At 39.5% G+C, this 22,285-nt stretch overlaps 1 protein-coding gene across 1 annotated transcript in view; it reads left to right on the forward strand.

The window, feature by feature from the left end:
* tecpr1a (tectonin beta-propeller repeat containing 1a) overlaps nt 1–22,285 on the forward strand; it is a 55,248-nt gene that overhangs the window by 26,816 nt on the left and 6,147 nt on the right. The window lies entirely within an intron of this gene.

The following is a 22,285-nucleotide window of genomic DNA, read 5'->3' on the forward strand; positions in this document are numbered from 1 at the left end:
CCTGTGTCGGGGACGCGCCGGGTAAACGGTTGTTACCTGGAAGTTTGAGTGGTGCTGTCCGAAAATATAATGAATTATTTTGTGGTTTAAAATGAATTAAATAGTGCGTTTAAATAACACTTATTTACTGTCTTTTAAAAAGCTACGGAAACGTTTATATAATTTCAGTCGTGTAACCTGCAGTATTTATTTGCTGAGACGTTAAAAACAACCGCCTTTCTCTTTTCCATCATTAATTTAGATTAATTAAGTTACAAAATTTGGCAGTTGTAGCCTAGCGGTTAGGGTACTGGACTAGTAATCGAAAGGTTGCTGGTTCGAGCCCCACAGTGCCAGGTTGCCACTGTTGGGCCCCTGAGCAAGGCCCTTAACCCTCAATTGCTTAGACAGCATACTGTCACAGTACTGTAAGTCACTTTGGATAAAAGCGTCCGCTAAATGCTGTAAATGTAAAATAATTTGTTTTATTTTAGTTTTTAACATGCTGGAAAATGAATAAAATGTGTCATTGAATGAATGGTGCAGTGGATAGTGCTGTCACCTTACAGCAAGAAGGGCCAGGGTTCGATTCCCCAGCCAGGTAGCCAGGATTCTTTCTGTGTGAAGTTTGCATGTTCTCCCTGTGTCTGTGTGGGTTTCCTCTGGATGCCCTGGTTTTCTCCCACAAAGCCAAAGACGTGCAGTCATACCAAATAGAGACAGTAACTTCCAAACGTGTCAGGCTTTGTCCCCAGCAAGAATAACCTTATTTAATATCAGAACTATTAAGTTATTAAATCTTACATTTACCTGATCAGCTATTCATTCAAAGGGCAAACTGTAAAATGAACCTGTAAATAAAATGAAGGTGTGTGCACTCATTCAGGTAACTATTCCTGGTCTACAGTACTATGCTTATCAGAATTATCACACTTTATTCTCTCTATCTTAACTAGACATTTGCTTTTCAAATACTCCAAGCCATTATAACTCTTCAGCCTAAGTAGAAAGCCTTTTTTAATTTAGCACCAACTCAAACATTTAAACTTTTTTTCATTCAGTCACAGTTAGACTTTTAAACTTGTAAAACTGGAAGTTAGGGAGCCACCCTGTAAATAAACTTTGAGCTGCTAATCAAACATGAAATAGTTTCAGGCAAGTTTGTTTTGGGTCGTTTATATGGTGTAGGTGTAGCCAACCTAATTATCATGCACGTGTACACAGTAAACAACCGTTTATCTCTTTAGTACATTTGTGAATAGTAGTTTAAGCTAAATGATAAATAACTATGAATAAAGGCAGGATGATATTTGTTTTGTGCCCAAGTCCATTGTTAATTGGGTTTTTTTTCCACTTGGCTGGCACCTGGAAACATGTTGCTTGCAGCACCGATTCACTGACAGTCACAGAGGGGGAGGTGTGAACCTAGGTTACCTGGACCATGGTGCTGTGGAGCACATAGACTATCTCCTGATGTTCTCTGCCTCCCAAAACCATTTTAACAGAATCAAAATTAAACAGGATTTTAGCATTTCCAAGTGGAATGACAGTCAGGCCATATTTGCAGGGCTGTTTATATTTCAAGCAACATTTCAGGCTATTTAGATTTTAAAAAATTTTAATAACACTGATGCACAGCACTGAAAACACTGAGTACGTGTTGAACTGTGGCCTTGACTCAAGTAAAATACAAAATAAAGAAGATTTACATGATTTTACATCAAAGCTTTTTTTAATTCCATGCAGCATTGAAAGTGCTACAATTATTTAAAAAATGAAATTAATTTCACAGTATATTCCTCTGGATTAACTGGACTATGCTGGTCAGGGATGCAGTGGATTGGAGCCTAACTTAGAAACACTGGCCACAGGGTTGCCACTTGTAAGTGTGAGAGACTGTACAATAAATACCCTTAACTAAACTAGGTTTGCACAAATGTACTATAGCATCGGTTCTAAGCCTGATTCAAGCATGAGAGCTGGTATTTGCAATCTGGCCATAATAAGTGGCAGTTGTCAGAATCCTTCAGAAGTCCTCCAGACTTAACATAGCGCATTATCATAATACATTAGCCAACTGCTAATTTACATGTTGGATACAAGTATAAATATGATTATCATGCTTGTTATGTTTATCATACATGTAGCTTAGCTTTGAACTGAAAATCTAATCCTTGTGTTTTCATTATCAGGATCCCTAAGCTAAGAAATTCATCATTTCTAGTGGGTTAATTGACATTTTCAGTTTACATGTCAGGTGATGTGACTTATGTTAAAAAGATTAAAAACAAAAGATCTGTTATTTTTACTTTTATTAAAACACAAAGAAAACAAAGGGTGTGTTCGAAAACCTAGTGAGCTCTCTACATAGTCAGCATTTAATGGTATCCTACGCGCACTCCAGAGAAGGACGCTGTTCGAAATCCTAGATGCCTTAATATGCTCACTACTAAGGTATTTTAAAATTTCAACACTATTTTGACTCGAGAACGAGGGAGCATCCGACGCTGCCTTAGCGGTAAAGGCAATCCCAGCATTCAATGCGGCACAACTTTTCTCACAGAAAAACAATAAACATATAAAAAGTTATTTTCAAACGTAAATAAATTATCATTGATTTTTAATTTGTATAAACTTGCACAAGTGTCGTTTATTTTCAAATTCAGGCTTGTCAGCAAATGTAACCGTTTTCGATACACAAACATGCTAGCCCATTGTGCCACCTCATCCCATTGGTTTGAATGGCATGAGGCTAACTGTGTTAGCGTAGTTAGCGAAAACTGATGGAATCGCTGTCTGAGTAGCGCGTTAGAATAACTTGCCTTATAAGTCAATGACTTATTAGAATTCTCTTTACATAGGCAGCTGCCTACGTAGGCAGTAAGACAGCAAGGCAGCAAACTAGGTTTTCGAACACACCCAAAGAATGAACACATTTCAGTAATTAAGGGTTTTTGGTCTGTTGGTCCTGGATTCTGTAAAGTTGCTTTGAGATAATGTCTACTGTAAAAAGCGCTATACAGATGAATTTGACTTCACTTAATTACCTTTTAAAGTATATTATTCATTATTATTGTCATCTGTCACTTGGGTGCTGATGTTTAAACACATTATAGCTGATTTAAACATACTGTACGTTTATACAACTGAAACATAAAGCAAATCATTACACTGACAAACAAATTAAAATCATGTTTCTTATGTGAGGCAACAAAGACTAAGTTGTGTATAAAGCATGTCTGCCTAGTTTAGGGTGTAAAGAACCATACAATACTACACAATGAAGCTTCACCGGTTCCTTCTGGTTCATGTCAGCAGTTTCATACATCAAGTTTCAGTATCAATCAGCATTTATATCTTCACCATGCAAACAGTAGAATGATCTACATGTTTTCTACCAATAGTCATCTGTTGATGTGGGTGATTACAGGAAACTCTTTTTGGTATCTTAGCAATAATGAATTAACATTTCTATTCGGTCAGTTGTAAACATGTGTAACATGAGGTGTAGCAAGGTGTCAGTTTCAAGGATGTTAAGTGCAAAACACACCTGTTGGGCTCTCAGGAGCTATCTGTCCAGCTCCACCACCACACCTCCCTTCCACTCACAAACACACTGATGTCCTTGGTTGTGCACAGTTTGGACGTTCAAACTGGTGCCAAGGTTTTTTATTCTCCAGCCTAGTCTATCTGCTGAGACTATGGAAACATGTCTTATGTAAGCAGTTCCAAAAAAGCACATTTATCATGTATAGTTAATGTACAGTATTTAGGGGACACAAAACGAACACATACTAATATAGACAAACAACTTCAGCTGCACCATTACAAACCATTTGCAAAGTACACTTTCTGTAGTTTAAAATGTTTGATTAGGAAACAGTTGCTTAAGAAAACTTTCTGGTTTGCAGTGTTTGCAGTCGCGTCTATGTACCACTCAAAGAAGTTTGTCCCTGTTTGAATACTTTACAGGCTACTTTTTAGTGTCAGTAACAAACAAAGTCAGCGTAGGTAAAAATAATATTTAAGCGTCTCCTGGGATTTTACAAGCAACAGTCTGAAGTTTACACAAAACCGTGAAAATACTAAGAAACAAGTTATCACTCAATTCTCAATCCTCTATCATGCACTCCTCTCTACAGCAAACCCCACAAGTTTTCTAGACTTTTTTTATCAGGAGAATGAAATGGCCATGACAGAAGCTTGATTTTGTGTTGATCTGTTCATGTTTTGGAACATTGTCCTGCTGGAAGATCCACTGATGACCCATTTTTAGTTTCTCGGCCGAGGCAGACAGCCGTTTAAAATGAGATCCTTTTTGTTTCTCTTACCATCCACCACATTTTGGAGAGTGTGGGGGGAAACAAATATGGGTCCTTGTCTAGGCAGGTTTGTCACAGTTGCTACACAGTAACAAACAAAGACAGAGTAGTTAAAAATAATATTTGTCTGTCTTTAAGCACCAGCGTTTAAAATAAAATCAGAATCTATGCTATAGATTATAAAAAGAGATCAAGTGAGGCTTTATTGTCATTTCAGCTATATACAAGTACATATTAAAATGAAACAACGTTCCTCCAGGACCAGGGTGCAACATAGAACAAAAGTGCAAGACAGTACAGTACACAGTGCAGATAGACAACAGTACAATAAATAAAAAAAGACCTAAAATAAATACAAAAAGATTCATAATCCAGTATTTAAGTATTTAAGGAAGATAAGACTAGACACAAGTGTTGGTCAGTACTGAGTAAATGATGGGTGAGGTAGAAAAAACATACAGTAGGCAAAACAGACAAAACAGCCCTTGAATTACATACGGTTTACCAAAGGAACATTTTGGGTTACGAACGATCTTTTTCAACTTAACGTACGAACAAATTCGCAAAACACGTAACGTCACGAACAAGTTAACTCCGACCGTCTCTCTCTCTCTATATATACAGTGTATCACAAAAGTGAGTACACCCCTCACATTTCTGCAAATATTTCATTATATCTTTTCATGGGACAACACTATAGACATGAAACTTGGATATAACTTAGAGTAGTCAGTGTACAGCTTGTATAGCAGTGTAGATTTACTGTCTTCTGAAAATAACTCAACACACAGCCATTAATGTCTAAATAGCTGGCAACATAAGTGAGTACACCCCACAGTGAACATGTCCAAATTGTGCCCAAATGTGTCGTTGTCCCTCCCTGGTGTCATGTGTCAAGGTCCCAGGTGTAAATGGGGAGCAGGGCTGTTAAATTTGGTGTTTTGGGTACAATTCTCTCATACTGGCCACTGGATATTCAACATGGCACCTCATGGCAAAGAACTCTCTGAGGATGTGAGAAATAGAATTGTTGCTCTCCACAAAGATGGCCTGGGCTATAAGAAGATTGCTAACACCCTGAAACTGAGCTACAGCATGGTGGCCAAGGTCATACAGCGGTTTTCCAGGACAGGTTCCACTCGGAACAGGCTTCGCCAGGGTCGACCAAAGAAGTCGAGTCCACGTGTTCGGCGTCATATCCAGAGGTTGGCTTTAAAAAATAGACACATGAGTGCTGCCAGCATTGCTGCAGAGGTTGAAGATGTGGGAGGTCAGCCTGTCAGTGCTCAGACCATACGCCGCACACTGCATCAACTCGGTCTGCATGGTCGTCATCCCAGAAGGAAGCTGACGCACAAGAAAGCCCGCAAACAGTTTGCTGAAGACAAGCAGTCCAAGAACATGGATTACTGGAATGCCCTGTGGTTTGACGAGACCAAGATAAACTTGTTTGGCTCAGATGGTGTCCAGCATGTGTGGCGGCGCTCTGGTGAGAAGTACCAAGACAACTGTATCTTGCCTACAGTCAAGCATGGTGGTGGTAGCATCATGGTCTTGGGCTGCATGAGTGTTGCTGGCACTGGGGAGCTGCAGTTCATTGAGGGAAACATGAATTCCAACATGTACTGTGACATTCTGAAACAGAGCATGATCCCCTCCCTTCGAAAACTGGGCCTCATGGCAGTTTTCCAACAGGATAACGACCCCAAACACAACCTCCAAGATGACAACTGCCTTGCTGAGGAAGCTGAAGGTAAAGGTGATGGACTAAACCCAATTGAGCACCTGTGGCGCATCCTCAAGTGGAAGGTGGAGGAGTTCAAGGTGTCTAACATCCACCAGCTCCGTGATGTCATCATGGAGGAGTGGAAGAGGATTCCAGTAGCAACCTGTGCAGCTCTGGTGAATTCCATGCCCAGGAGGGTTAAGGCAGTGCTGGATAATAATGGTGGTCACACAAAATATTGACACTTTGGGCACAATTTGGACATGTTCACTGTGGGGTGTACTCACTTATGTTGCCAGCCATTTAGACATTAATGGCTGTGTGTTGAGTTATTTTCAGAAGACAGTAAATCTACACTGCTATACAAGCTGTACACTGACTACTCTAAGTTATATCCAAGTTTTATTTCTATAGTGTTGTCCCATGAAAAGATATAATAAAATATTTGCAGAAATGTGAGGGGTGTACTCACTTTTGTGATACACTGTATATATACAGTGAGCGAACATTCGGACAGCGGACGAATGTATTTTGTAAAATTCAATATTAAAATGGCCTCGAAGAAGTTGCAGAGGAAGCATAGTGCTGAGAAAATGAACAAATCTATTACATTTGTTGTTGTATAATTACTCCTGCCAGTATATGTCACTGTGTATCAAACAGAGGGGACAGTGAGTGAGAGAGAAGAAGGAAATCGCTGAGTAAAGTATTCTTTCTTTCGTGCAATTACACCTACAAAATACAATACTATTGAAATAAAGAAGGAAATAATACTGTAGAGAAATATGAGTTATTGTTGTTTCTGGTAGAAACATTTTATAAAAAAAGAAGGAAATGTATAATGGTGTATGGTACAGCACACGTACTGTACTGAAATGTGATGTGTGTTTTATGTACAGTACTGCTGTGTATTGTTGTTTATTATTGTTTACTAATGTCTATTCTATTATTTAAGATTTAAAAGAAAATATATCTGTATTTATAACAAAAAAGACCATTTAAGACATTAGAAAGGTTAGGTAAGGGAGTGGTTTGGGAGGTCTGGCATGGATTAATTCTGTTTACATGATTTCTAATGGGAAAAATAGGTTTAACTAACGAACATTTTGACTAAGAACAGCCCTTCGGAACCAATGAAATTTGTAAGTCAAGGGTCTACTGTATTCTGATATGCAAATGTAATGTTTCAAGTATTATTCCGGCATATAACGTTTCAGTTTAGAATTAGTATAATTTTATAATGTCCAGATGTGCAGGTATTGTACAGAATGTGTATCAAGTCAGACTCATTTATATAGCGCTTCTTACAATGAACATAGTCTCAAATCAACTTTACAGAATCCAGGACCAACAGACTAAATTCCCTCTTTAAACAAATTTTGGGGGGTGGGGGTCAAAACATTTTTGAGTCCTTATCTGTTTAGGTTTGTCACAGTTCATAAGCAACTTTACTAATGAATACTAATCTAGTTATTATTCTACATATGAGGGTTTTCACACTTTTTTAAACTCTGTCACTTTTCTACAGTCACCTTCCTTTGCAATGCATTTTTCCCAGCGTTGTACCATTTTAATGCCATCAGCAAAAATGTTTTGGTTGAGCTCGTAGCCACTGATGCACCACTGCGTTCACATCATCATTACATGAAAATGTTCTTCCCCTTAAAGCTTCTTTGAGCATCCAAAAAGGTGGAAATTAGATGGCGCTAAATCCGGACTATAAGCGTCTCTCAGTCTCTCAGACATGAACAATTACTACTCCTCCCACCCTCACAGCTTCCAACCAAAATATAAAAGTGCAGAAACTTTTTGAAGATCCTCAAACAATATTTTATGGTTTGATTTATTAATGGGTCAATTTAGAGGCACTTTATGAACAAAAAATAAGAATCATGCAAACATTTAGAATTCTGTTAAAATAAATGAAGTCAGAGGCACTAATGCACAGCTGGCTGGCTTCAAGGGTACATCTAAGAATAGCTAGTCAAATACTGGGCCTTCTTACAAGGGTGCTTTACACCTGTATTTTTCACCCGAAAAAAAAGTATAAGCAAAAACAAAACCAAAAGTGTACAACAAACTCAATACTGCTTCAGCACACTTTCATGTCATACTGCAAAACTGAAAATCTGTAACCTCTGGGTTTAAATCTGGACATATTTTAAAGGCCAACACTACCAAAAATAGCCTGATTAACAGCTGTGACTTACGGTGTAAGCTGTAGCTGTAGCTGATTGCATTGTGCTTGCTAATTACATACGGTCAAGCCATTCACATCTGCTGCAGTGTTGTGGCCACTGATCTGAAGGTAGATAACAGATGCTCCATGGACCAAGCATTGATGTCATACTTCCTCCGACGTCATCACACCTTCTCTGCTCCGAGTGGACAAGAGATCAGGCAGGAACCAGGGCATTAATGCCTGCCGCATGCACCCTCATAAAAGGTGGAAGAGGGAGATAAGTCACTTTTTCCATTAGCCAGTCGCTGCCCAAATGAGAGGAAAACAAAAAGGGCAGCAGGTGTAACTGGGTGAACATAAAATACATCAGGTAAAATGTGAATGCACTATTTTTCTTTCTCTTACCCACATACACTATTACCTCACATATTCAGAAGCCCAGCAGCTATTTGCAGCAGATAATGATCTTGATCATTACACAGGAACAAATTCAGTGCACAGGCTGCAGCAGTGTCCCTGAGGATACAGATTATGGACCAGGTCAACTGGGTCTCTAATTAGTGAGACCAGAAACCATCTACTGCTGAAGTCAAACCTTTAAATGAATTGTATTTTATAAATGTACAGATGAATGACAAAGCAAAAAATCAACATAAAGTGTAAATTATTGACATACAAGCACAACCTTTTTAATATTAATAATAATTTAGACGTTTAGCTCCCACTTCTCATTCTATTGTCAACCACTGCCTTATATGTGGCCACTTGCCCTCTCTGACACTTGTAAAGACACCTGGTATAACATTTCAGCAGCCAGCAGTGCACTAATACGAGGTATCTTCAAAAAGTTTCCGCACTTTTATATTTTGGTTGGAAATGGTGAGGGTGGGAGGAGTAGTAATTGGTCATGTCTGAGAGACTGAGGGATGCTTATAGTTTGGATTTAGCACCATCTGATTTCAACCTTTTTGGAGTGCTGCATCAGTGGCTATGCGCTCAACCAAAAACATTTTTTTGCTGATGGCATTAAAAAGTTGGTACGACGCTGAGAAAAATGCATTGGAAGGTAGAAAAGTGATGTCATTTGTTTTTGAAATATTAATAAATAAAGTTTTAAAAAGGTGCGGAAACTTTTTGAAGAATCCTTGTACAGAGAGTTGTAACACGCATGAACACGCTAAACTTGCCTCTTGTGCCACCTCGACCAGACAGTAGGAGTTGCTGTTGCAGTGGCATCAAGGTGATACCCCACCTGACCGTCCCTCCCTAAGACACAGTGTAGAGAGTGTCTGTAGAGAGTCCGACCATGCTGGGGGCAACACACAAGAACAGTTTTAATGCATCTTGTATAATGCAGTTATTTTAATACACTGTGAGTCATAAAAGGGACCTCTGTAGCTTTGTCCATAACTTTCATAAATGTTGATCAATTTTCAGAATTCCTTTTGCAGCATTAGAATTAGGGCTGCCACTAACGACTATTTTTCTATCGATTAATCTATAGACTATTTTATCGATTAGTTGATTAATCTAACAATTAATTTTCCTTCAAAAAAAGTAATTCAGAATCTCATTTACGCTTCTTTTATTTTAACAACAAACTGTATGGCATAATAATATGGCACAAAATTAAATGTAAACAGAATTTATGTCCATATTATCAAATTCTGCTTAAACTTATAGCAGAAATAAAATAGTTAGAAATAGGCATGTCTCATTAAGTCCAACGTACAGTAACGACAGAATGAGCCCAGATTCTAACCTTCACATTCACTCAAAACTTACTTTAAATTCTAAGCCATGTAAACAAAGTGGTAAGCGTTAAGGCTCATTCATATGAGAAGCTTTTTGCGCGGCGCGTGTAAATGCACCCTAACTGAACTAGCTAAGAAATACAGTATTCCAAGATCTCCGCAATTAAGAAGCTTAATGAAACAATATAGAAGTAAAAATGCACCCTAACTGAACTCGCTAAGGAATACGGTATTCTAGGATCTCCGCGATTAAGAAGTTTAATGTAAAAAGACGTGCAACATGGCACTAGTGCTGCTGTGGTACCATCAAAGTTTTGCTCAGTGTTCAAACAACCTTTTTGTTTTGTGCCAGTTTTAACTATTCCCAAACTTTTAATGATTTGGGTTTTGGAAAACTTTTGGCTTTTCTTTGAAAGCTCTCTACAATCGGCTTCTGACTCTGCTGCAGACGGCATTTTTTAAGACTGCGCTTAATGCCACCAACCAGTGACTGGACCAAATACGACTTAGATCATGCACGCAGCAAGTAGTGCTGAGGGAATCATATGAATGGTTATATGAATGAAAAGGTAGAAATGAAAAAGGATCATTTATAAACATAGTTTTAAAAACAATGCATCGACTAGGTCGACCAATCGCAGCAGCCCTAATTAGATTACGATAAATAATTTACACTGACGTTTGGCAACGTTCAGTTCTCTAGAAATTGGACCTGTTGACCAATGGGTCTGAGGTTTGTCCTCTTGGCTGAACACCAGTTCTTTAACTTGCGCTATGCTGTCATCAGTATGTGCACTTTTTGGTCACTTGCTTCTTTTTTGTCTTTTGTAGCTACCAATTTCACAGATGTTACACAGCAATTTTAAAAGTCCTCCTTTTTCCAGTTTTTCTCTGGAAATTCAGTGAGTAATTTTATACAGTTTATAACATTTAAACAGATTCAAGTTCTTCAATAATACTCCGTCCTTCAATAATACTCTGGTCAAAACCATTTTATCTTTGTTACAATATTGTCGTCTGCTGCTGTTGAGTGGAAATGCAAATGGTTGTCATGGTAACTGATATTTTAAATAAATAAAATTACCTCCTTGTTGTTCCCATTGAAATCATTTTGAAAATTGATCAACATTTGCCAAATTTATGCCCGAAGGTACAGATGTCCTTTTTTTACTCTCAGTGTAGATGCGAGGACATCGTTTCCATTCAAACTTTGATGGTGCAGGTCCAAAAAAGGAATAATTTACATTCTAAACATCAAGCTAGATGAAATGAATTTAATATGTTAAACAAATGAATTGATTTGCAGTATGGAGGAGATGTTCGTTTGGTGCAGTGATAAAAGTACGCTGGCCCACTACCACTGAGATCCAGGGATCCGGGGTTCGTATCTCAGCGGTGCTGTCGGGCATCTGCATGGACATAATTGGCTAATTTCTGGGGGGTGAAATGAGTGGGCTCTCAGGGCTTGTCACAAGAGGGATATTCTGCTAGCACACCAGCACTGGGATTCTGAACTCTCTGAGTTTGAGACTTAGCTCTGCTGGGTGCCCCCTAGTAAGCACAATTGATAGTGCCTGCAGCAGACATAATTGGTCACTAAAGTGGGTGGTAAAAGACTAAAAAGGAAATGGGGTCTTCAAAGCTGTGTAAGGACTCTGGTTAGTAGCCCGAAGGCGCCTGTACAGAAATGGTGGAACATGGAGATCAAGGCGTGACTCCGTACGCAAAACTAGCCTCATGCTCAAATCCATCGATATATGGGCAAATAAGAAGGGGTGGGTGGACTGTGCATGGGTCGGAGGGAACGTGAGTCAGGCAGATATACCCTCTCAGACGGTAGGAGGGTTGCGTCAGGACAGGCATCAGGTCTAAAAACTGTGCCAAGTCTGGTATGCAAATCAACTTCACTGTGGCAATGGGTGCAGCCGAAAGAAAAAAATAGATAATTAGTCTGGAAAATGAAGAGTCCTTATCTGTATGATACATGCAACATAAATGCAGTTATTGGGCATACTACGTCTTCATTTCAACTTTATATGATTCTATTTCACATAATCTTATAAATAGTTCTGACGTTGCACATTCATCTTTCCTGTTTAAAACAACAATGGATGTTACCTTTTAAATACCATATAAATGGCAAATAAACTTTTAATTTGGGTCACAAGCCAAATACAGCCCTTGCAAAATCTTATGCCTGAGGTAAAGACAACTGAGAAGCACTGCTTTAGATGATGTATCTATGCTTTTTTCCTGTCCTTTTAGGACAAAGCTTGAATAAATATTGGTGCCAAGCATCACCAACTACGTAAAAGGAAACATTTTCCTCCGCCGTGGTCTCTAGGCAACCCTGAAACGAGTGACTCAGAGACGTGTAAAGAAAAAGATGACTCAGGTGGTGCTGTGAGAAAGATGGAGAGGCAACACACCTACAAATAAACCCACTTCTAAAAAACCTCTGGGCTGCTGAGCGTCTGTCCCAGCAGGTGAGGATATTTGGAGACACAGTTCAAAAGAAAAAGAGTAATTGAGGACTATCTGGTCAGACGTACGTCCATTGTCGGTGTGTGGGTGGCTCCCTTAATGGAGAGTCAGGGCTAAATCTCCAGTTCTTTATCCTGAGGATTATCATCTCTTTGTCTAACAGGTGACCTTAGCTTCCGCCCACACTTACCTTACGCCCTGTAAACATACACAATGAGAAACTGTAAGAAGTTCTTTAAACAGTCTAGCAAAATCAACAGAAAACAACTTGATGCAAATAACAGTAATTAATGGAGTGGTCAAAAACAGGCTGTATCATAAACCAATAAATATCCATCAGATACTAACAAATACCTGCCACTTACATTTTACTCCAACAATAAAAATACACTCACTTGCCACTTTATTAAAAAATACCTACGGCGCACAAGTATCCCGCTAGCACACCAGCGTCGAGATTCTGAAGTCCTCGGTCTGAAGTCCAGGCCTCATTCTGCACACTACAAGGCTGTGGTATTGTAGACACAGAGTGCATGGGTTTGATTGGTCTGCCTGTGTCCAGATCTGTCACCTACTGAAAATATATGGCACATCATGAAAAAGAAAATTAGACAACGGTGAGCACCTGAATTTTTCTAACAAGCTGAAATATCCTTTATTAACTATTTTTGATTGATGCCAGTTTGTCTAATACTAAGTGTATAAAGGACAGACCAGTGCAGAACTTCTATGCCCTCTTGAGGACATCATTGAAAGCACAATGACATACAGTTGAAATCAGAAATACTGTATTAAATCCCTTGGGTGGCACTATGGAGCAGTTGGTGGGGTTTAAAGAAAGCAGTTGCAGAAGGTGTGGGTACATAGCTGGGACAGACCCTCACACTCCCACCTTGTTTGGCATGTTGTCTCCAAGTCCAGGGGCCTATAGGAACCGACGAGCTGAACAATAAACAGTGATCCAGGGGGGTAAATTAATCAGTAAAAACCTCCTACACCACAATAATTCTTGTGAACGACACTAGATGGAGGTGTAACACTGTCCTAAATTAGAAAATGTCACTGAGGTAAAATCAACTTTATTTGTTACTACGAGAAAGGTCTGTATGTAAACACGTTCCCTGTATGTTCATACTTTCCAACAGATTCATCAAATTTAAATGAGATTAATTATTATTAATGTGTCTGTATTAAACGTCAAAAAGTCTATTTTTATACCTATTTAGTTAATTCGTCAGTTCGAATCAGACAAATACCAGACAAGCAACATATTTCATACATACATTCTTAAGGAAGCTCATTTATTTATTGGGTCTGTTCGAAAACCTAGTGAGCTGCCTTGCTGTCTACTGCATACCTAGGCAGCTGCCTGAATAGAGAGGATTCTCCACACAGTTTAAAGCTTCAAAATAAGGCAGCTCATAAGGCAGCATTTTAAGGCATCTAAGAACAGCCTTCTTCTCAGGAGCACGTACGATTACGTAAAATGCTGTCTATGGGTGTGTTCGAAAACCTAGTGAGCTGCCTTGCTGTCTACTGCCTACCTAGGCAGCTGCCTAATTAGAGAGGATTCTAATAAATCATTGACTTATAAGACAGGATATTCAGACACACTACTTAGACAGCGATCCCATCAGTTTTTGCTTACTAAGCTAACACAGTTAGCCTCAGGCCATTCAGACCAATGGGATGAGGTGGCACAACCTGCTAGCATACCGACTAACATCTCCCTTTTACAAAAACGACTAAACTGTCACTGAAAAGCCCAAATTTGCAAATAAATGACATTTGTGCACCTCCATACACATTAAAAATTAATTTATTTACATTTGAAAAGAACTCTGTTGGTTGCTCCACATTCGTCCGCCATAAATGTCACTTTTTGTGAAAATAGTTGTGCCACACAGTTTATAGCTTCGAAATAAGGCAGCTCATAAGGCAGCATTTTAAGGCATCTAAGAACAGCCTTCTTCTCAGGAGCACATAGGATTACGTAAAATGCTGTCTATGGGTGTGTTCGAAAACCTAGTGAGCTGCCTTGCTGTCTACTGCATACCTGGGCAGCTGCCTGAGTAGAGAGGATTCTAATAAGTCATCAACATATAAGACAGACTATTTAGACACACTACTTAGACAGCGATTACAGTGATTACATCACCGCAGTTTTCGCTCACTAAGCTAACACAGTTATCCTCAAGCCATTCAAACCAATGGGCTGAGGCGGCACAACCCACTAGCATGCCGGCTAACAATCTCCCTTTGTTTACCAAAAACGGTTAAACTGTCACTGACAAGCCCGAATTTGCAAATAAATGACATTTGTGGACCTTCATACAAATTAAAAATTACTGAGAATTTATTTACATTTGAAAAGAACTCTGTTCGTTGCTTCACATTTGTCCGCTCATAAGGCAGCATTTTAAGGCATCTAAGAATTCACACAGCCTGCTTCCAAAAAGCGTGTGTAGGATAATGTAAAATGCATTCTATCCTGAGAGCTTTCTAGGTTTTCGAACACACTCACTATCTCTTTTACCACTGTGTTATCCTATTCAGGGTTGCAGTGGGTCCAGTTTACTGGGAGAAAGGGAGGAAACACCTTGAACAGGTCGCCAATCACAGAGAAAACACACACCGAGGGCAATTCTAGTAGCTCCAATTAATCTGACCTCATGTCTTTGGACTATGGAGGAAACCAGAGCAACCAGATGAAACCCATACAGACACAGGGAGAACATGCAAACTCCACTAAGAAAGGACCCAGACCACTTCACCTGGGAACTGAACCCAGAACCTTCTCACTGTGAGGCGACAGTGTTACTCACCGAGCCACCCCTTAAGGAAACAGTTTTTATATATTTACCTTTTTCCACTGCATGGTACCTTAAGTTACAATGCATTTTTAATTCTGTGATCCCTTGTGTAGTGGTTCTTTCCATTGCCAAGTGACCAGTATGTAAGTACAAATTATGAAATTTTGGATACCCTTGTGTGTATGTGGGACTACAAACAGTGCAGACTGTTAATTGTTGATTGATTGGTTATACAGAACTGCTAGTTGAGTGAGACAATATAAGTGCCATATTTAAAAGCAACAGATTGTAACAGATTTTATTAAAGTGTCATGAAAAACATGACAAAACTTTAAACAGACAATCGCACATTAGGTCCGGTACCAATAGTTCTGGATTTGGCTGCATACCTTATCAGACTGTAGGCTACTGTGCAATAAAAAGTGGCTTTAGTTTGTTGTGGGTGTTCTGAAAAAAAGTTGGGTCAAACATAAAAAGATCTTTCACTGTATAATACAGTTAAGAGAATAATTTGGTGGGTTCTGAACTATAAGCGCCTATTTACTGGAAAAACAGATGATTACGATTTTAATGAATATTTTGATCATTTGTGTTCAGTATTTATCTGTGTACGGTTTACGATAAAAAAAGAAGAAAATTTGGCGCAGCACACCAGCGCCGAGATTCCGAACTTCTCCGTTCGAATCTCGACATTGCCACCGGTTGGCTGGGTGCCATCTAGTGGGCATATTTGGCAGTGCCTGCAGCAGACACGGTTCTGCTAGGGCGGGATGCCCGGACAATGTGGGTGGGGTCTTCAAAAGCTGTGTAAGGACCCTGATTGGCAGATAGAGAGGCGCCTGTGTAGAGTGCATAGGTGAAAAGGGTTCCGCTAAGGGCTGCACGTGGGCCGGAGGAGGCATGAGCAGCAATATACACACCTCGACAGCAATGAGGGATCCACCAGCAGAGGAAGACAAATTGACTATGTTAAATTGGGAGAAAATGCTTAAATAAAATAGAAAAAAGGAGGAAATAAAGAAAATAATTGCCGTTTGTAATTATAATTGCTATGCACAAAGAACATGACCCCAAAAGGAAAGGATGATCAACATGTTTCATAATTAAACTCTACCCACATTTATATGTAGACTGAAGACCAGTTAGCAGCTGTACAGTTCAGTAAATCACAAACTGTGAATAGAGACATATCTCCTATCTCTGAGTGCACAGAATCTAGCATTATTGTGCCGAGTCGTGAAGGATAGTCCTGATGCTATGACGCTTCCCTAGCAACAAAATCACTGATGCTGGAGTTTTTCTCGTCACACTCATCAGCACCAGGATATTGTTCCTAGTGGGCAGCACATGTTGGCTTGCGCATGTTCACACACATATGTGCTCAACACATACATGGTGACAAAAATGCAGATGGGAGCTCGTTCAGACATGGTGAGAAGGAAGAGGGAGTTCATGTTTCCTTACGGTGGGGTTTCTCTGACTTGCACCTGTCTGGTTACACAGAAGATTCCTGGTGAAGATGAATGGACAGATATCTGACACTTTTTCCACTGGACCTGGCAGCGTCACATGTACAGTATAACAGCCAGAAAACGGTTGGGCAAAATATCCTTAAAAGGGAAAAAAATAAAAAGGAAATTAACTCTAAATAACTTAAAGTCCTTAAACCAGAGAATAAATACAAAATAAATTATTTTCTTTTTTTTTAAATAAGAGCAGATTTTTAGAATTGTAGATAGAGGTCACATATAGATAACGTTACCAAGTTAACATTTTAAATTATTTTAGCAATTTTAGACTTTTATGTACCTGACATGGTCTGATGCATTAAATTAAAACATCAGCGTCACACAGCAAAATATGTCTTGGGGATCTACTGTAGTTTAGATTATTTTTACTGTCTCTGTGTCACTTTTGCATGTTCTGCCCATGTCTGCATGAGTACTTTATTACCTCACAAAATGTTGAAGAAGGTGTACAGGCTACTACTACATTTACAGTTTCTGCATTTAGCACATGGTCTTATCCAGAGTGACTTACAGTACTGTGACGGTATACTGTCTGAGCAATTAAGGGTTAAGGGCCTTGCTCAAGAGCCCAACAGTGGAAACCTGGCAGTGGTGGGGCTTGAACCAGGGACCTTTTGATTACTAGTCCAGCACCTTAACAGCTAGGCTACAACTGCCCCACAGAAGTGCCTCCATAAAACATACAGATTACATATTTTGGGTACATTTACATTTTACATTTGCAGCATTCAGTAGACGCTTTTATCCAAAGCGACTTACAGAACTGTGACAGTATACAGTCTGAGCAATTAAGGGTTAAGGGCCTTGCTCAAGGGCCCAACAGCAGCTACCTGGCAGTGGTGGGGCTTGAACCAGTGGCCTTCTGATTACTAGTCCAGTACCTTAACCACTAAGCTACAACTGTCCATTAATTGTGCCTAGGTGTGAGTGAGTGGGTCAATGTGTGTTACCCTTGATGAAATTGTGCTCTCTCCAGGGTGCCAGAATCACCACAACATGGTCCAGAATTAAGCATCCTTGCATAAAGCCAAATTTTGGGTAGCGCAGCACCACTGTCCTGAAAACTTGGGTTCAGTTCTTGCATTTGGTTACTGTGTGTGAATGTTCTTCCTATGCCTGTGTGAAAGTCTTCTGAGTACACCACTACTGCTTGAAATTGCCCTCTATCTGTAAGCGAATCTGTAAAAGTGTGTTTTCTAGTAATGAACTGGCACCCTGTCCTGTCGAGGTGGCAAAGGAGTCACTGCAACCTTGTTGAAATGTTCATGCAGTTTTAGCTAAAATGTTGGATACAGTCCCAGTGGTCTGGTAGCACAGCAGGTAGTATAGCTGGATAGCTCCAGAGACTTGGGTTCAGTCAATTGCCTTTGGTTGCTGTCTGTGCAGAATGTATTCTTGTTTTGGGACAGTGTTTTTGGGATCCCCTGATCCCATTACCATAAAAAGCAATTTATGAGTACAGGCCACTCCTTCAGCTGTAATGAATTAAGAGTGATTATGGGACTGGGAGGGAGGAGAGGGGAACTGAAAATGTTGGACTGGAGTTCAGGGTGGCTGCTTTTTGTGCTGGACAGCCGAATCCCCCCTTCCCCTGCGTGAAGAGCTGTGGAAGGAATGGGAATGAGGTGTGTGAGAGAATTGATCAAGGAGGAGAGAAGAGAATGATGGGTAAATATATAGGCAGTCAAATAGGAGATGGTAGGAGTTTCAGCTGCTTCTCCCAAAAGTTATTTCAGAATTTAACTGAATATGAGAAATTATTAATAAGTGCAGGTCCAATTAAATGTAACTCGATCATCAGATGTCTGGTTGACCACCTTAATAGCAATACATTTCTTTCACATCGGCCTGACAGACATGATTGGCTATATCTGAGGGTGGCCAAAGCCCTGTGATGGGTTGTCACCCTCGTCTTGCTCAACAGGGGTTTTTGGTCTGTTGGTCCTTGATTCTGTAAAGTTGCTTTGAGACAGTGTCCATTGTAAAAAGTGCTATACAAATAAATTTGACTTGACTTAACTTGATTGGCGCCCTGTCCAGGGTATTTCTGCCTTACACCCATGTATACTGGTAAAACCTGACCTACTAAGACCATGACCAGGAGAAAGTGGTTAATAAAAATAAAGTGAAAATAAAAAAAATTATTTGTACATCTCATTTGTAATTGTATTACATGTAAGAAGAATATGCTCCATATGTCATTTCTCACCTGTGAGGCCCAACGTGTGTACACATATTGCTCCAAGCGTTTATGATGTGTCCCACATAGACTGACACACACACACACACACACACACACACACACACAATGATGTCTCTCTCATTCAGCAGTTAATACTTACAAAGCTCTAGGGTAAATTAAGCTAGGGCCAAATCCTTAATGGGCTGTTTTGGATTTTGAATCCTGCCTTCCCCACTGACATATACATGCTATTTTCATTTCTGTACTTCTGTACTATCTAATTACACAGCACTTCTGAGTTGTTTTTTAACATCACAGATTCCTGCCTGGGCAGCTCGAATTAAAATGACATACAGCAACAGCATACTGTAAGCAACTGACCAATCTTCTAAGTTTACAAGAGTATGTCCATGTGAGTGGTCTTCAAAGTAAAATTACATTACTACCAAGATTCTCACTATTTTCACTGTGTTTTATCTGCTGTTACAACAACAAAATATACCCAAAAAAAGGACGGGAACACTGATATATCTTTTTACATGCGAAGAGCAGAATCATCATGTCCCTCCAACAGTTGACACCAAACAATTCGTGAGAGCTGTGTAATTGGATACCGTCAGGCTTATTCTAAGCATGCAAAATAGAGCCAGTGGTGCTGAGAGCAGTTGCAATACCTTAGCTGTGCTCGTCTGGTGTCCCGCTACATTTTGAGCAAGAGACGAGGAACGAGACATCCCCTTCAGCCAGTGACACCTTTTTTGGAAACGTAAAGAGGCTTCCTTATTCTGCAGAGCTGTATACAGTAGATGGTGTAAAGTGCTTTCTGTAAACACAGTTACTATAGTTACTATACGTATAAATAGTTTATCACCATTAGGATTTGCTTTTTAGTCATTAATTAAATAGCATGTAAACAGACATTTTTCAGGTTTATTCTACTTAACCACCCAAGCCTAGTAGTCAGAAAAGAGATAAGGCTGAGCTGGCACTGCAGGCTTTGCCAACGATCTTCAGGACAGTCTAAATAAGGGGGTTGGCTGCTCTCTTAGAAAGGAAGAGAGCAGAGTTACTTCCACTCTATATGTTCCTACTTTTTGTAGTTCTTTGAATCCAGAAAAAAATATCTAATTATCAGTCCAGATTATTAAATCATAATCAGCAAACAATGTAAACTTTTAAATGGAACACCAGATCAAACAAACATATTAATATTATGAACTGAAATTGTTTACTCCTAATTGCTCCTAGGTGTGAGTGAGTGAATGTGTGTCACCCTGAGATGGACTGGTGCTGTGTCCATGGTGCGTTCTTGCCTTTAAAGAAGATGCATTACCTGAAGAGCTGGTGGAAGAATGAGTGGTGCCTGTAGAAGTCAGTTCATCTGAAAAGAAAACATATAATGCATGATTACCCAAACAAGAAGGAAAAAAGCTTGACTTGACTTCTATAGGTGATTAACTGGGTTAAGTGTAGGGTCAAATTCCAGAGAGCAAAGGGTACAAAAATAAGCAACAGGTGTTTTTAATTCTTTAACATAGCTATAATAATATTACTGCATCAATGGCATAATGTACAATTTTACATTTAAAATAATTTAATAAATACACAAGATGTTAATATCAGTCAGGCAGCTTTCATGGCCAGACCAATAACATCCTGATTTAATCATCATTATAACTTCATGAGGAAATCTGATACTCACTAAAATAGATCCATGTCCTTTATTACTCAAAGAATCTATAAATGTTTGTTTTAAAGAATAGGCCCAAACCATCCATAAACCATACAGGACTTCTATTACTAGGGACAGTGGTAGCCTAGTGGGTTCAAATCTTAGCTCTGCTACACAGTCACTGTTGGGCCCTTGAGCAAGGCCCTTAACCCTCTTGGCTCCAGGGGTGCTGTACAGTGGCTAACCCTGCGCTCTGACCCCAGCTTTCAAACAAGCGGGGATATACGAAAAACTAATTTTGTTGTACTGTACACCTGTATATGTGTATATGACAAATAAAGGTGTTCTGTTCATTCTATTCTATTCTACAATAGAATAAAACTTGAAAAAGGCGACCCTTATTATTAGCTTCCTGAAATCAATATTTTTTTTTATATGTTTCCAGTATTGCGTCCACCACCATACTAATTATTGCACAAATGGCAAGTATATTAAAAGTCATGTTTAGTAAAACACTTTATTTCCTGATAGGCCAAATGAAAACATTTGCTATGTAAACTCTCTCAGGTTTATTGAGACAACAGTTTATTAAGAGTCGACCCAACCTGAGTAACTGAAAATATAAAAGAGTGACATGGATTGTCAGTACTATGTCATTTGTCCTGTTTTCAGTGACCCCAGAAGGTCTGGGCAGCTGTAAGGTATCTACAATGTTTCCCTTTCTCTGCTGTGTTTACGGAAGGGATGAGTTAACATGGTCATTAAAAAACCATTCACTGCAAGCCTGGCAGACATCTCACTCATCCAGACAGAGACGGAGCCAAAAAGAGCTTCTTCAGTCCCCCCTCCCACAACACACACAGAAACCCCTCTGACTACTGAAAAATAAGATATGTTAATAAGTGAAAATGCAATGAAGTAAGCTTGACAATTATGAGGCACAGATTCAGTAGGAAAGAGCGAGTCTATCCGGAACATGCCATAAAAAGGCAGTGGCTGCTTAGGGAAACCCTAACTGGCAACCTCACTGGCACCCTACTCCAGTTGCATTCTATATTTTGATCCAGGGCAAATCATGTCAGGTGCACTGCTGTCATCTACTTCTATGGACTCATTAGCACACTATTTATCATCTACATGCAGCCCCCTCCACAATTAATGACACCCCTGGCAAAGATGAGTAAAATGGGTTATGAGAAATTCAACTTCTGCTGAATTAGCTTAATCTTACACTGAAAAAGGAGAAAAATCAGACCTTTAATTTGAGTACATTTGTTGAGGGGAAGAAACGCTTAAATAAAGTCACAGTTATTGGCAACACTTTATTTAATACTTTGTACAACCTCATTTCTCTTAAACATTACATCAAATTCTACTAGAACATCTTTTATAGACCAGGGTGCTTGACTGGCACTCTGTTTCCCAGCTGGAATAAGACTTTGGTCTTGTATAGCCCCAGCTGAGATAAGGTTCTGGTCTTGTATAGCCCCAGCTGAGATAAGGTTCTGGTCTTGTATAGCCCCAGCTGAGATAAGGTTCTGGTCTTGTATAGCCCCAGCTGAGATAAGGTTCTGGTCTTGTATAGCCCCAGCTGAGATAAGGTTTTGGTCTTGGTTCCAGTGCCTCTTCTCTAAACATAGTA

The sequence above is a fragment of the Trichomycterus rosablanca genome, chromosome 10 (genome assembly GCF_030014385.1).
Source record: "Trichomycterus rosablanca isolate fTriRos1 chromosome 10, fTriRos1.hap1, whole genome shotgun sequence".
NCBI classification, from domain to species: domain Eukaryota; kingdom Metazoa; phylum Chordata; class Actinopteri; order Siluriformes; family Trichomycteridae; genus Trichomycterus; species Trichomycterus rosablanca.